Genomic DNA, 14,545 nt, shown 5'->3' on the forward strand with positions numbered 1-14,545 from the left:
CCTGAGAAAGCTAAATGGATTGGTAAAGTCACACAACACACAATGAGATGGAGTTTCAGACTATTCTGTCCTGCTTTCTAGATTTTATTCTTCTGAAATCTTGTTGGAAACAAAACTAGTCCCTAGTCCCATTAAAAGCAACTTGTAAATATGTTCATAACCCTTCTTCCAGGTTTCTGAGTTAATCCTGCAGGTGCTTTCCAGGTACATGAAGGACAAGAAGGCAACTGGGAGCAGTTAGCATAGATTTAAAAAGAGGAAGTAATGCTTGACCAACCTGAAAACCTTCTATAGTGAAATGACTGGCTTGGTGGATGATGAGAGAACTGTTGGTACTGTCTATCTTGACTTCAGCTAGGCTTTTGGCAGTGCCTCCCATGAGATCCTCATAGAGAAAGAAGATGATGAATTATGGGCTGGGTGGGCAGACAGTGAGTTAAGAGCTGGCTGAATGGCTGGTCCCAGAGGGTGAGGTTTATTTGAAGTCCAGTCATTACCAGTGTACACCCAGAGGTCAGCACTGGGTCTGATCCTGTTTGACATTTTTGTTTCTGTGAAATCCTCATGACTCTGTGCTTTGTGCAGTGCCTCATGGGGACCAAACAGGAGTAACCAGAGGCTGGTCTGCAGTTGCAGGGCTGGGATCTCCTTGGGATCATGGATGTGGTCGATAGCTTATCTGATTGGAGCACTTCCATGTTCAGGTAAGGATTCTTTAAGAAGGACAGGCTGGGACAGCGAAGAAGGGATAATTGCCCTTCTTGTGAAGGAATAGGGGGAATTAATGAAGTTCTTCCTGGGGAAGGATGATGAACCAGATAAGACAGCATGAGTCAGATAAGGGGCTGTCACTGTGGTGGGTATCAGACCACCTGATGAAGAAGAAGAAACAGACCAGCTAGAGCACAGCAGGGCATAAGCAGCCCAAAATTTTTCTGGAAGGCATGGGTCAAAATTTTTAACTTTTGTTAGGTCATAGATCTGAAGAAGAGAAAAAGCTTAATCTGGACCTGGGAAATACAAACAAGGAAGTACTAGTTGGAGTTTGAAAGCTGGGAACAGCCTTGGTGAGCGTGACCATGATAAGATGGAGATAAAGACAAGAGGCAATTAATTGTAGTTGAACTCAAGGGAATTCTGTTTAAACATAAGAAAATTTTTGTTTTACTCTAATAGAGATAAAACACTGGAACAGGTTGCCCAGAAATGCTGTGGAGTCTTCTTCCTTGAAGAGACTCAAACCCTGCCTGGACGTAGCCCTGAGCAGCCTGGTCTGTGTGACTCTGCTTTGAGAAGGTGGGGTTGAGCCAGCCAATCCCCAGAGCTGCACTCCTACCTCACTCTTTTTATGATTCTGTGATATTGCTTTCCAAACCACTTGTTTCATACTATCTTCACAGGACTCAGTAGTAAACATGAGAGTACCACCAGCACCCAGTGCTGCTGGGGGGATGAATTGGTGTGTGGGAAATGAGCTCACAGGCACACAAGGTGGCACTCTGGAGCAGTCCTGGTTCTGTCAGGTGTCATTGCAGGGTTCTCAAACACCACAGCTCTCTGCACTTGTATTAAAATGGTATGACACATTGAGCTGATTAAATATACCTTTCTGTTTTAAACCTTCTCCAGTTAGAATATGATAGTGAAACATTTCTGATCTTCTTGAGGTTAGGAAAAAACAACCAACAAAAAACCTGTCTGAAGCCTTCCCACCTGTAACATAGGGCCTAGACTGGATGGAAGGCACATAGACTCCAACATATGTTTTAGGTCAAGTTGTATATACTAGAGTGAGTTTCTTAGAAGTGGAAATTTGTGATGAGTGGCAGTGGGAAGTCTGTGGAAAACAATCAGGCCATTTAGGACGAAAAAATCAGTGTATTTTAAAATATATTGTAATAATACATGAAATGGACCAAGAAATGGTATAAAAAAATCCAGTGCTAAACATTAAGCAAGAAGAACAGATAAGAAAAAGAGCTACAAGTTTGTAAGAGTTATTGCAATTGCAATATCCATTCTGCTGGTCAAAGACATGATCAAATTATACTCAAACCTATCATAACAGATATTTGCAATGAAATCTGGTTCTGAAATCTGTTTCTAGAATACAATTATATCAAATTATGTCTAACATCTTATTGCTTATCAGTGTTTACCAGTTCCATCTGTAAAGTGTGAGTAATAGTACTTTCCTGCCCTGTCAGTTTCAGAAAATAAATCTGTTAAAATCTAGTACAACAATGGAACCCACAAAGTAATTAAAACAGAAGTTTTAATTACTTTGTAGCTTCCATTGTTGTACTAGATTTTAACAGATTTATTTTCAAAGAGATACCAAAGACCTTTCCCCTTTTTTAATTACTTTGTGGCTTCCATTGTTGTACTAGATTTTAACAGATTTATTTCCAAAGACATACCAAAGACCTTTCCCCTGCTTTGTTAGCATTTTCCACCAGCAGTCTAAGCTCACTGTATGGAGAGATCATCATCATTCTTGGTCTTACCAAGTTCTTAAACCATTTTTAGGTTTTTACTGGAGCATTAGGCAGTGAAAAGGGAAAATGAATCGGCTCCAAATTTAGTAACTCCAACTAAACTTGCAACAGCTCAGGCTAAAAGGATTTTTGAAATAAAGATTTATTGTTCATTGCAGGCAAAATCCATTCCTCGCAAATGTGAATGGCAAAATCTGAATGTAAAAAGCAAAAATTTCAAGAAACTAAGGAAGACTTCACCCCTTTTGTAAAAATGAATAGAGCAGAAAAAATGTACAATGCCCAGAAGACATTGAATATCAGTAACTGTACAAAAGGACGAACATGTTCTTTTGGAAACTCCACACAGGGAAACCTTAGAATTGGAAGCTTTTGAAAGGTCTCCACAGTCTTTAAGAATAACCTAGGGGCTTCATCCAGCAAAATCCTTGAAATGAATAAAAAGTATGCTTTTATATAAAATATATCTACTGCAGTAAGGTAATGTTGCCATAAGCAGTTTCACCATAATTAGTTCTTTCCTTCTGCCAACATTCTCTTCTGCTATTGGCGCTATTTGCTTTGTTGAAGTAAGTAATTTTAAACAGGATGTCAACAGACAGAATTTACCAGATAACCATTACATTACAGAAGTACAGATAGCATAAACAATGATGATGGCATATGCAATAATTGTTATTGGTCAAAAATTGTAAATAAAAGACTCTATGGAAATTGGTCAGTTAAACTGCAAGGTGTTGAAATACCATTGCACGATCTGGTACAGAAGCCCTGTCAGACTTCAGCTAAGAGCACTGTACTATTGTGCCAGACATGGAACAGGACATAAAACTTGATCACTAAAAGAAAGGGAAAGCTAGAGTTAGAAATGGTCATAGACAACCAACAGAGGTGACCTTATTTGTCTGAGTACACATTGTGAATTTCTGACAGAGAAACTAAAGATTCTAGATCTTTACTTTAGAAAGATATCCCTTTCTAGCTTCTTGTTCAGTAAATCATGTCATTAGATGTAATTACTCTGGGAGAGTAATTCCACTCCCAATTACTTCTAGTCAGTGATGCTTGGTCTTCTTCTGGTGCTGAAAGAAGAAACTGAGGCTGTGGTCTGTTTCAGGTTGTTCTCCAGTTTTGGAGTACTTACTCTGCGCTACAAGGGAACACTGAGACACAAAGTTTTTCTTTTCTTGGCCACTATGGCTGTAACTGGGCAGAAACAAACACAAGTGAATGACTTAGCTCAGACTAGCTTAAATATTGCAAAGTATACACATCTGAATAGATTAACTTTCTTGTTCTTTCCCCCTTTTGATTTCTGTCCTGTCACAAAGTGGGAAATGTTAGAAAACACCATTAAAGATGAGGTTATGGCTTTTTTAATACTTGTGATGTTCCAAAAAAATCTCTGAACTGAAAGACTTTCGTGGATGGTCTTTGCTTGCTTATTTTGGGAATCACAGAATCATAGAATGGTTTGAAAGGGACTTCAAAGATCATCTAGTTCCAAGCTCTCCACTGGGGGCAAGGACATATTCTGCTAGACCAGGTTTCTCAGAGCCCCAGTTAGCCTGAATCTCTTGAACACTTCTAGGGATGAAGCATCCACAGTTTCTCTGGGCAGCCTGTTTCAGTGCCTCACACTCTGACAGTAAAGATTTTCATCTAATAGCTAATCTAAACCTGCCCTCTTTTAAATAAATTTCTCCTTGTCCTATCCCTACATGAGCTCATCAAAAGTCCCTCTTCAGATTTTTATAGACTCCGTTTTAGCACTGGAAGGCTTCTCTAAGGACTCCCCAGAGCCTTCTCTCCTGCAACTCCAGGTGTCCAAACCACCTTCATAGTAAAGTATTTTAGATTTTTTTACCACTGTTTAGATGTCCCTGTGGTGGTCCTGATCCCTGTTCTCTTTGGTGCTTTATACACAGAAAACAGAAAGTCTGTTCTCACCATAGAGAACAAGTAGGAAGCATATCAAACACAAGCTACAGGGGATGTGGTAATGTTCAGGAGCTTCTGAAAATCTCTTATTGATTTAAAGAAGCATAGCTTTTTACTTTATAATCAGGCTTTTAGAATCAAATCATTTAGTCTAGGTTAGATGAAGAGTTTAGGGGAAGAAGTATCAAAGGAATTGATAAAAAGATATGAGTGAATGAACTTTCTACCTTATTCGCACAGAATCAATTTAACCACCAGGTAGTAAATGGAGTGGTTTATCTAAAAGTGGGAGAAGAAAAATAGACAAAAATTAGACCTAATCTGTGCAGAAACTTAGTAACAAATTAAGAATTTCCATCTGCTACACTTGCATGAATGTAAATTAACACTGGAGAAGGGTTCTTGGAAAAAGGGCTCTTTTATCAGTGTTCCTTGAAAGTTCAGTTCCTACTTACATGAGATTTCCAGCTGCAATCAAAATGAGTGCCATCCTAGCTCACAGCTTCACATCTGATGTTTGAATAAAGTTTATGCCTAACTGTCTGATCACTAGTTAGCTCTTCTAATATCTCAAAATTTATATATTTCAGCAAATAGGCTTCCTTCCCTGTTGGTTTGTTTATAAGGATTTTGTATACATATATAAATGTTATTTATGAAGTGTTTGCTTCACACATAATTTACTGTAATCCATGGTAAATATTTTCAGGAAAATCAGCTTTGAATTCACGCCTTCAGAGTATTTGCTTTCCTCAGAGACAACTTCCTGGACTCAATTTTTTGCTTGCTTATTTCTTGGGTCAATACATGGGATTTGCACTGGTTCGCAGCTCACCTATCCCTCCTACTTTAACAGTCAACAGAAGAAAACCTAGGTAATAATTCTCTTCCCTCACTGGAAAATACCCTAAATACAGGCTGTAGTTTTTAAAATTGATAAGAAAATACTGAGGACTAAGACTTCCCCTGACTGGTTTCCTTAACTTGCTCAAAGCTTTTTATAAATTAAGTGTCAGATTTAAGAAATTATCAGAGAAGTAATCCTCTGTTTACAATTCTCTTGAGATGAAAGTGGACTTTGAGTTGTTTGTCCATCTTAGCTTGGGCATTTCATGGTTCAGAACAGTTACTCCAGAAGTTTCAAGCTGTTTATTTGAACAGTCTCCAGAAACAGCATGAACAATAACAGTCTTTTTTCAAAGTAACATAGAAATATATGAGTTATATACATTGTGGTTGGAGTCCTCTTTCTGGAAGAAATAGTACTATATTTTGGTCTCAGCTCTGGGGATTATATACAGTTGATATTATTTAATATCTGTTTAATGCAAGACACAAAAACCCTTTTGGGATCCAAATCCTTTGCTGAGCAAAGTGGTCAGTATTCTGTTACAGAGCCAGGCTTCCCCAAATGATCTTTCTCTGACCCAATATATTTTTTTCCTCACAATAAAAGAAAATAGCTTCAGGATGAGAGGTGGAATGTGCTCCTTACTCTGTCATCCAGAATGGATGATAATCAGGTGGTTGAGGCACTGTCTCAGCAGACATTGGTCTATGGATTTCAACCTCATCAGTCACAGAAGGGCTTAAAATCAAATTCTTTATATCTATGTGTGATTATTGTAACTGCTAAACCATTATACACTGGGGGTCCATTTTCTCCAGATTCCTTTTTTTTTAGAGCACAAGTAAGCAAAAAAAAAACCAATCCCAAACCAATCAAGACTCCGTTTATCAAAAAGAGAGAACAGATGTAAATATCTACTTTCCAAAGACCTTTAGATCTACACTCTAAGGTAGTTAAAGGACATCCCTGTATTTTGAGCTACACTGCTTGAATACATAACATGTATTTACTCCATGTAGATATTATAGCTTCCTTTGAACATCTAGGAAGGGACAATGCCCTTTTTCTGTGTGTGCATCTCCCACTCAGCCACATACAATAATTTCCTAGACAAAAAACCTTCACAAAATATATCAGAAAATAAGGTGTTTGATGTTTAATAATAACAATATAAAATCAGGATAACAGAAAATTGATAAGTAACTGCAATGATTCATACAAGTTACAAAAACTCAGAATCATGAATTATTCAAAAGTATGAATATGTGTGGATGGCTATTTTGGATAGCCAGAATCTGCTCGTTTTTAATAGGAATTTCTTAGACATAAACAAAGACTTTTCTGAGAAAGTTTAAGTTGCACTGATTCTTTTTTAAAAATAAACTTATTTGAAATTTTATTTTTCACATTCCCAGTGAGAAAGAAAATTTATTTACTCCTAACCAAAATACATAGAAATTCAGTCTTCTCTATTTATTAATACCTATCACAGCTGTTGGACTTCCAATAGCAGTAACTCACTCTGAATTAAGTACATCTTCCTCATAGCACTGTGTGGTGCATATCCTCTTTTTCCAAAACATCCTGATTAATCTAAAGCTGAATTACTTGGAAAAGATTGAACTACTCAGCCTCTGTTGCCTCACTTTTGATTTTACTGGCAGGGTCTGCTGCTGGCCTTGTAGGTCCATGATCCTGGTGAAAAGGCTACATATACCTACTTTCAATAAGAAAGAAAAAGACAAAGAAGAAAAGAGGAAGAAAAAAAGATGGAGAAGAAAGAAGAAGAAGGAGGAGGAGAAGGAGGAGAAGAATGAGAAGAAGAAGAAGGAGAGGAAGAAGAAGGAGAAGAAGAGGAAGAAGAGGAAGAAGAGGAAGAAGAGGAAGAAGAGGAAGAAGAGGGAGAAGAGGAAGAAGAGGAAGAAGAGGAAGAAGAGGAGGAAGAAGAAGAAGAAGAAGAAGAAGAAGAGTTGTTTCTCAAAGCCTAAACTCATTTCTGAGGGAGATTATGGAATAAATGCATCTGGATGCCATACCTGAGCACCCTCAGGTAAGAAGAGACAGGCAGCATGTGTCCCTGACCAATTATCTTCCTAGGATTAGCGGTCTGGTTTTATCAAGGAGAGTAGAGCAGTAGATGTGGTACATATTGAACTTTCGCAAGGCCTTTGATATGGTCTGTAATGATCTTCTATTAGTCAAATGGCTGAAAGCTGGAGTGTATAAATGGGTGGAAATTTTATGGATTACCAGGCTCATCAACAGTATAAAGCCTGGCTGGCAGCTTTAGTGGTGTTTTAAGGGGTAGACATTAGACCTGACACTTTTAGCTCTTTTATTTACAACATGAATGATACCTTTGTGTGAACTTTTAACAATTTCACAGATGATACCAAAATGAAGCTATGGTTCATAAATCATAAGGCAGGTCTCCTGTTAGAGAAACCTCATCTAAAGTTTGGAGAAGTAAGCTGATGGGAAAATCATGAAGTTTGACAAGGTAAAATGCAAAGTCCTTGGAATGAATAACTCCACCCAGCAGGGCAGGCAGGAGTCAGCTGGCAGCGGCTTTGCAAGAAAGGACGGGGACTCTTGGGCAAAATGAATGTGGTTTATTAGAGTCATTGCAGCAGAGATGACCAATGACTTCCTGAGCTGCAGAAGCAAGAGTGTAGCACAAGGGAGTGTCTTCTCTGATGGCACTTTTGAGATCACATTTGGAGTGCTATTCCCAGATTTGGGCTCCTTGATACAAAAAGAGATGCTGTCCCACTTAATCTGAGCCAGGTGGAGAGCCTGGCTGGAGAATGGCCACCAAAGTGGCCATGAGGCTGGAGAATATGGCATAGATGAGGGAGACTGAGAGAATGGGATTTGTTCAGCCTGGATAAGAGGTAACTTGGAGGGCTTTTACAGCTGTCTACTGCTATCTAATGGAAAGGCATAAGAAATCAGAGCCAGACTTTGCCTAGAGGTGGGCTGAGTCAGGATGACAGTTGGTAAACACATCTTTTGACAAAGAACACTTAAATTAGACATTAGAAAAAAAAAATTACCATGGTTATGGTCAGAAAGTGTAGCAGTGGCACATAGGTATGTAGGCTCCATTGACAGAAATATTCAAGGTTTTCTTGGACAAATCCTGAGCAATCTGATCTAATCTGGCCCTTCAGGTGAGGTGTTGTAAAAGGCCTTTTCTATCCTAAATTGCACAAAGACTCTGCAGTTAGATTTCCATGCTGAAACAAATTCATTCATCCTATGAAATGTGTGTGTCACCATGAGGATCACACAGCCTGCTCCTCTCAACACTAAGTGTGATGCTCTGACCACGCAGTGTTTCCTTCCAGTGTATGCTGTATCTGTATAGCTCAGCTACCATCAGTGTTTTCATCTCTTGAAAATATATTTCTCCTTGAATAAAAAGTCTAATAGCCAAATATCCTTTAAGAAAATTTTAGCTATATGAGTAAACATTAGAAATACCACTTGAAAATTGGAAGTCAGAGAAGCTGGATTTTGTTATACACTGGGAGACCCATACTAATCCATGAACTAGAGTTCAAAGTTTCATCCATATCATAGTGAATTGTCTTGATCAGAGCTGATAAATTATAATTTATTTGTTAGATAACTTTTAGCTTGTGTGCATAGAAAGTCTATTCACAAAGCTTTCTGTATTTAAGTATGCTGGAAGACTTTCTCATTTGTATTCCTGTAGAAGTGAAATTTGCACAATAGGAGTGGTCAATTTGTGACAGTTTGAACAGGAGAGTGGTATTAGCATTTTGTTTATTATTTTTCCTTTCAAAAGGAAGAGAGTTGATCATGTTTCTGTTGCAGGACTGCAAACAAGATCAATGAAATACGCAAGCTTTTAAGATAAAAATTACAAAATACTTTAGTTTTAACACTGATTTATTTGTAAGCCAGGATATAAGGAGTTTTTCTTTCTAAACATTATTTGTTTTGTTTAAATGTGCAAGAATGTCCTCTCCAGGGAATTTATTGATCCTTTAGACATATTTTTTTCTTTGATTTCACATTATTATCAGGTAACAAACTGATGTATATCAGTATATACTTGGAAGTCCTTTCCCAACCCCCCAACAGTGGGAACTGACAAATCAGAGATGGAATAACATGTTTTGCTGCTTTCATGCTCATGACACATTGCTAGGAATGAAGAAAAGTAAAAGAGGAGGAAGAATTCATTAATTGTAATAAAGCCATGGTTTGCCTCTCTGTGTTTTCTGATCTCTAACCTATGCATAATGGTTTTGGTTAAAACTCCCATCCTTTCTTTGTTGTCAAATACAGACACTAAAGTGGCCAATCAAAATATTGTAAAGATTATCTGTTTTACAATTTAAATAATTCCTTATTAAAAGAGATGCATGTACAAAAGTAATAAGAGATATAATAATAAGCACAATGAGAGGAAATACTCCAATTACCATGAGAATTACAGAAATTGAATAATAAAGCAAGACTGATGTAATCAAATGGAAAGAAAAGAATGAATAATTTAAGATAGGTTAATACTAGGAAAACAAAAGGATTTATTTCTTCTGTGTATTTAATTAATAGAACTAATTTTCAGTAACTTATGTTTGAATATAATGTTTAATAAAAATGTATTTCTCTATAGACAGGGGTTTCATAACTTATTGGGAACATGGGTGATAAAAGATTAGTCTTCACTTCCTCTCTTTAATATCAGAAAGAAGCAAGTCTTTTTTTGTAGATCCTGTATATGATTTTATTGTTGAAGTTTCATTTTTTGCATTTTTAAAAATTTATTTACAAACATAAAATGTAAAGCCAATTCCATTGGTTAGACAATCAGCTTAACTGCTACCAACAGATCTTTATGGAATTGCTGGTGATCAGTAAAGTAATAATGAACATATGTGAGGACATCTAAGGAAAACTAAGTCATTTTTCAAGGATGCATAAATTGCATCTCTACATTAAAAAAGAGCACCTAAAACAGCTTGAAGTCTCAGTGACTGACCCATACTAAAAAACTCATGATGTTGTAATAATCTATTTCCCACAACGCCTTCCTGAACAAGAAAAAAACCCATTACAATCTTCTCTTTCATTTACTGTAACATGGTGGACGGATTCCAAAGCTGATCCAGAAAGAAGTAAACAAAGATAAATAGATAGGAAATGTTTAAAGCTACATTGGGCTTCTGAGATGGTGGACACACACAGACGTTAAAAAAAAAGCAAACGACCTAGAAAATTAGGTAGACAACTATTGGATGTATGGTGTAATAAAAAAACACCTGTCCTAAGATGGAATATACTATCTAAGCTACCATACGTTTATCAATATTGTGTACAATCCTGAGCTTCTTATGTGTTCATCTATCATTAGAATAACCTTTTCAGGAGGAGAAAAATGGATATGTCAATGAATGTATCCTGACATTATCAGACTATCCTAACTACCAATGAACTATCCTAACATTAACAAACATCAATGTGTTCTTTGCCCTTTAGGTCTGCTCGCTCTTTAAATGGGAAAAATTCAATGAATAAAGAAATAATTGCTCTTGCATGGTTATTACTTTGTACAGTGGCAGGAAAATAATTTCCTCCAGACCCTTCTGGTAATTGCACAAACTACTAGTCTTACCAGTAAAAACTGAGGAGAAAAAGGCACAGGGTTGTTTGGCCTCTCCCATTTTGTTTTTCTTCCAGTCCTGTGTTCCATTCAGCAGTGGATCCACATTTTCTCTAGACTTTTCTTTTCCTCAGGCTTGGAAAAGGTTCCTGCATCCTTTATGAGCTACCTGACTGCTCCTACCTCTTATTTTTCCCATCTCTTGCTTCTTTTTTATGTTTTTCAGGAGCTTCTTGTTTCTCTGTGCAAGTGTCCTGATAATATTTCTTGCTTTTCTGCACATGGAGATAGATTGTTCTTGAGTTAAGAGAAGCTGATTCTTGAAAAACCCCATTTTCAGCTCTGCTGAAATTCCCTTATCTCCAGGACCATATCCCATAGGGTTCTTCTAAAATGCCTGAACAGGCCAAATATGTAGTCTCCTGAAGTTTAAAGCTGTGATTCTAAGCTATTTGTGGTATGTGCTATGTGATTCTGTTTCTGGTGATCACTCTCATAGTGACTGCTGCCAGACTTGATCCCACCTCTAATCTCCATCTAGCTTTTCCTTGGTTGTAAATACCAGCTCCAACAGAGCTTTTTCTTGTCAGCTCCTCAATCACCTGTGTTAGGAAGTTGTCACCAATGTACTCCATAAACCTCCTGGTTTGATTGTGCACTGCTGTGTTATCCCTGCAGCAATACTCTTCCTGCTCTTCCTGCTCACCCTGCCCCCTTTCCTTTCCAGCCTGGCCCACCACATCCTCAGTGAGCTGTTGGCTGTCATTCTCCTCTCTCATTGATTTAGGCATTTCTCACCAGGCTGGTCAACTTGTTCGCAAAGATGCTTATGCCCCACTTTATCAGATGGGTGCTACCTCAAATCTCCTTTTCCCATGTCTGGTATGCTATCAGGCATTGACTGTGGGATCAATCCAGTCCCCATAAAACCCTTTCCTAAAGCCCTTCAAAAGCATCTGCAGGAACTGGTCTTGTTTAGTCTGGAGAAAAGGAGGCTGAGGGGAGAGGGAAACCTTACTGTGCTCTAAATTGCCCAAACAAGGTTGGGGTGAGGTGAGTGTTGGTCTTTTCTGGCAGGTAACAAGCAATAAGACAAGAGGAAATGGCTGCAAGTTGCATCAGTGGAGGTTTACATTGGATATTAGGAAATATTTCTTCACTGAAAGGATTACCAAGCATTGGAACAGACTCTCCAGAGGAGGAGTTGAATTACCATCCTTGGAGATGTTTAAAAGATGTGTGGATGTGGCCTTTAGGGATGTGGTTTAGTGGTGCATTTGGCAGTGCTGGGTTAAGGGTTGGACTCAATGGTCTTAAAGATATTTAATGACCTAAACTATTCTATGATTTCCTTTACTTTAAGGGTCAAGGAGAAAACCATTCTGGCTTCCACACTCTTGGCTCTTGCAGTCAGTCATGTAGTCACACTTGATAATCTTCAGGTATCCCCTGGAAGTATCAGTGCACACATGGAAGAACAGCAGTGGATGGGATTAAAAGGATTAATCAGCCCCAGCAGCTTCTTCCCAAAGTCCCATATCTGAGTGCTATAAAGCAGCAAATCTCCCTAGGGTGGAAGTGAATTTAGCAGTCCTACTTCTTACTGCTGCTCAGCTCAGGCATGTCGGGTGTTTTATTTGACAGAGCACCCATCCCTTCATCTGCTACAAGGACAATGCTGTGTTCTGTAACTGTTTTCCCTGCAGATTTGCAGGGAAAACAGGAGCTGAAGGAGACAGAAGTCACAAGCATCCAACCTTGGTCATCATGGAAGTCTTTGTTTCCTATCCAGATATGTACAAATTCTGCCTTTGCCTCTGCCAGCCGGATTTTCAGGCTCTTGTGTCTGCAGGGTTTTGGAGAAAAACTGGAGAACTTTTTCCTCAATACCTTTGGTCCTGTAAAGTCAGTTTGTCTCTTCCTTCAGCTTCTTTCCTTGGCAACCCAACCTCTTCATCCATGATCACCTACTGCAGGGAAGGAGCCCACCCTACCCTCTGAGCCCAGTACCAGTGAGAGGCAGCCGGCACCCCTGAAGGCCCAGGTCTCTGAGGCTGTGTCCTTCATTGGGCGATCCTTCATAGTCTCCTCTATCCAAGGACAGCCCTATTGTTGCTGCTCCAGCAACTGCTGGAGCAGTGCCCTGTCAACATCACCACTCAGCCCATCTGTGTTGCCCTCAGCAAAGCTCCTGGCTCCCCTCTGCAAGATTTGCCACCTCTGCTAGCTGCTTTCCCTGGAAACTGTGTCCTGAGCCAGCAGTTCTGCTAAACTGCCCCTGTGGCCTGCTGGAAGGGCGCTTGATCCTCCCTGAACAGGAGTTACTTGGAACAAATGCTTGACACACCATTTGATCAAGGACATCTGACAGAGCTTCTTAGAAGCTGCTAGAGCTTGCTGGAAGTCATAGGTCTGGGTAGGTAGCCTTTCTTGTCAGTGACAGTCACCTCAATGTTTCTCAGAAAATGCAAAGGAGTACCGTGATGATCTCAAGGTAAAATTCCCAAGGAGAATCTGTTGGTTGATTTTACGTATGGGTTCTCGTATGGCTCTCTGGATTGAAACCAGTTTATACTAAATCCATTGCTTGCTTCCAGGGCACTAAAGCTGTAAGCAGTGGGCTGGAAGAAAATGGGGAAAATTTGCCAAAATGTACAATACTTGGATTATTTTGGCTACAGTGATGCTAATAAATGTGCCTGGAATGGCTCTTTGGCATTGAACTTAGCTGGCACCAAATAGCTCATGGTCAAACTGCTAAACTCTTTTTCCCTCCAAAACAGAACAGCTACATCCAGACTGAGAATTGTCCTTGGTGTGTGCTCCTTCCAACACTGTGCCTTGAAATTATTTCAAAGACCACTGTTTGGCCTGGCTGAAAACTGTTGAAGGGATTGTTTTAACAGTTTAACAGTATGTGTTATGAAGTTGCAATGTCCGTGAACACTCCTCACTACTATTTCCATTAGATGTCTTTTGTACATCATTCTCCAGTGGCCACAATCTCCAGTAACTAACAGAGTTCATGGGTCTGAACAGCTTCTGAGTACTATAGTCTCTTGAAGATAAGTTAAAACAGGATGGTGTGGCTGGGTCTGACTGCCTCATGCACATACATTAAAACAAAATCACAAGCTTTTTCCAAGATCAGTGGGTACTAAGGTTTTCCTAATACAAGAAGATAAAAAAATTAGAGAGAAAACTTACATTACAGTGTTTATCAAATGGTTGCCAATAAATAGTTGCCTGTCTGTGAAACCACTACATAAAATAAGCTAAATGAAGATATGAAAACATGTGACACATACGTAAAATTATCATATATTTGGGTGAAGAATAGAGGTAGTTTAGCTGTAACTTAAAAGTGAAACCCTGGAAGTGGTGAAGGTATTGACAAAAATGCCTCTGTTGCCACTAGATCCAGAATATTACCCTGTACAAATGAGGGAAATAAATAAGAAACAAATCTTAGCTCAATGGTTAAAAAATCCATTTGGATCATCACTCTTTAAGAAAAGTTACCAAAAAATCCTCCATTATTAATGCAAAAAAATAAAGTTGACATAAATGATAAGATGGAGCTCACCTGCTTTTCTACTGAAACATATTTTCTCATCT

Source organism: Molothrus ater, chromosome 1, assembly GCF_012460135.2.
Source record: "Molothrus ater isolate BHLD 08-10-18 breed brown headed cowbird chromosome 1, BPBGC_Mater_1.1, whole genome shotgun sequence".
NCBI lineage: Eukaryota > Metazoa > Chordata > Aves > Passeriformes > Icteridae > Molothrus > Molothrus ater.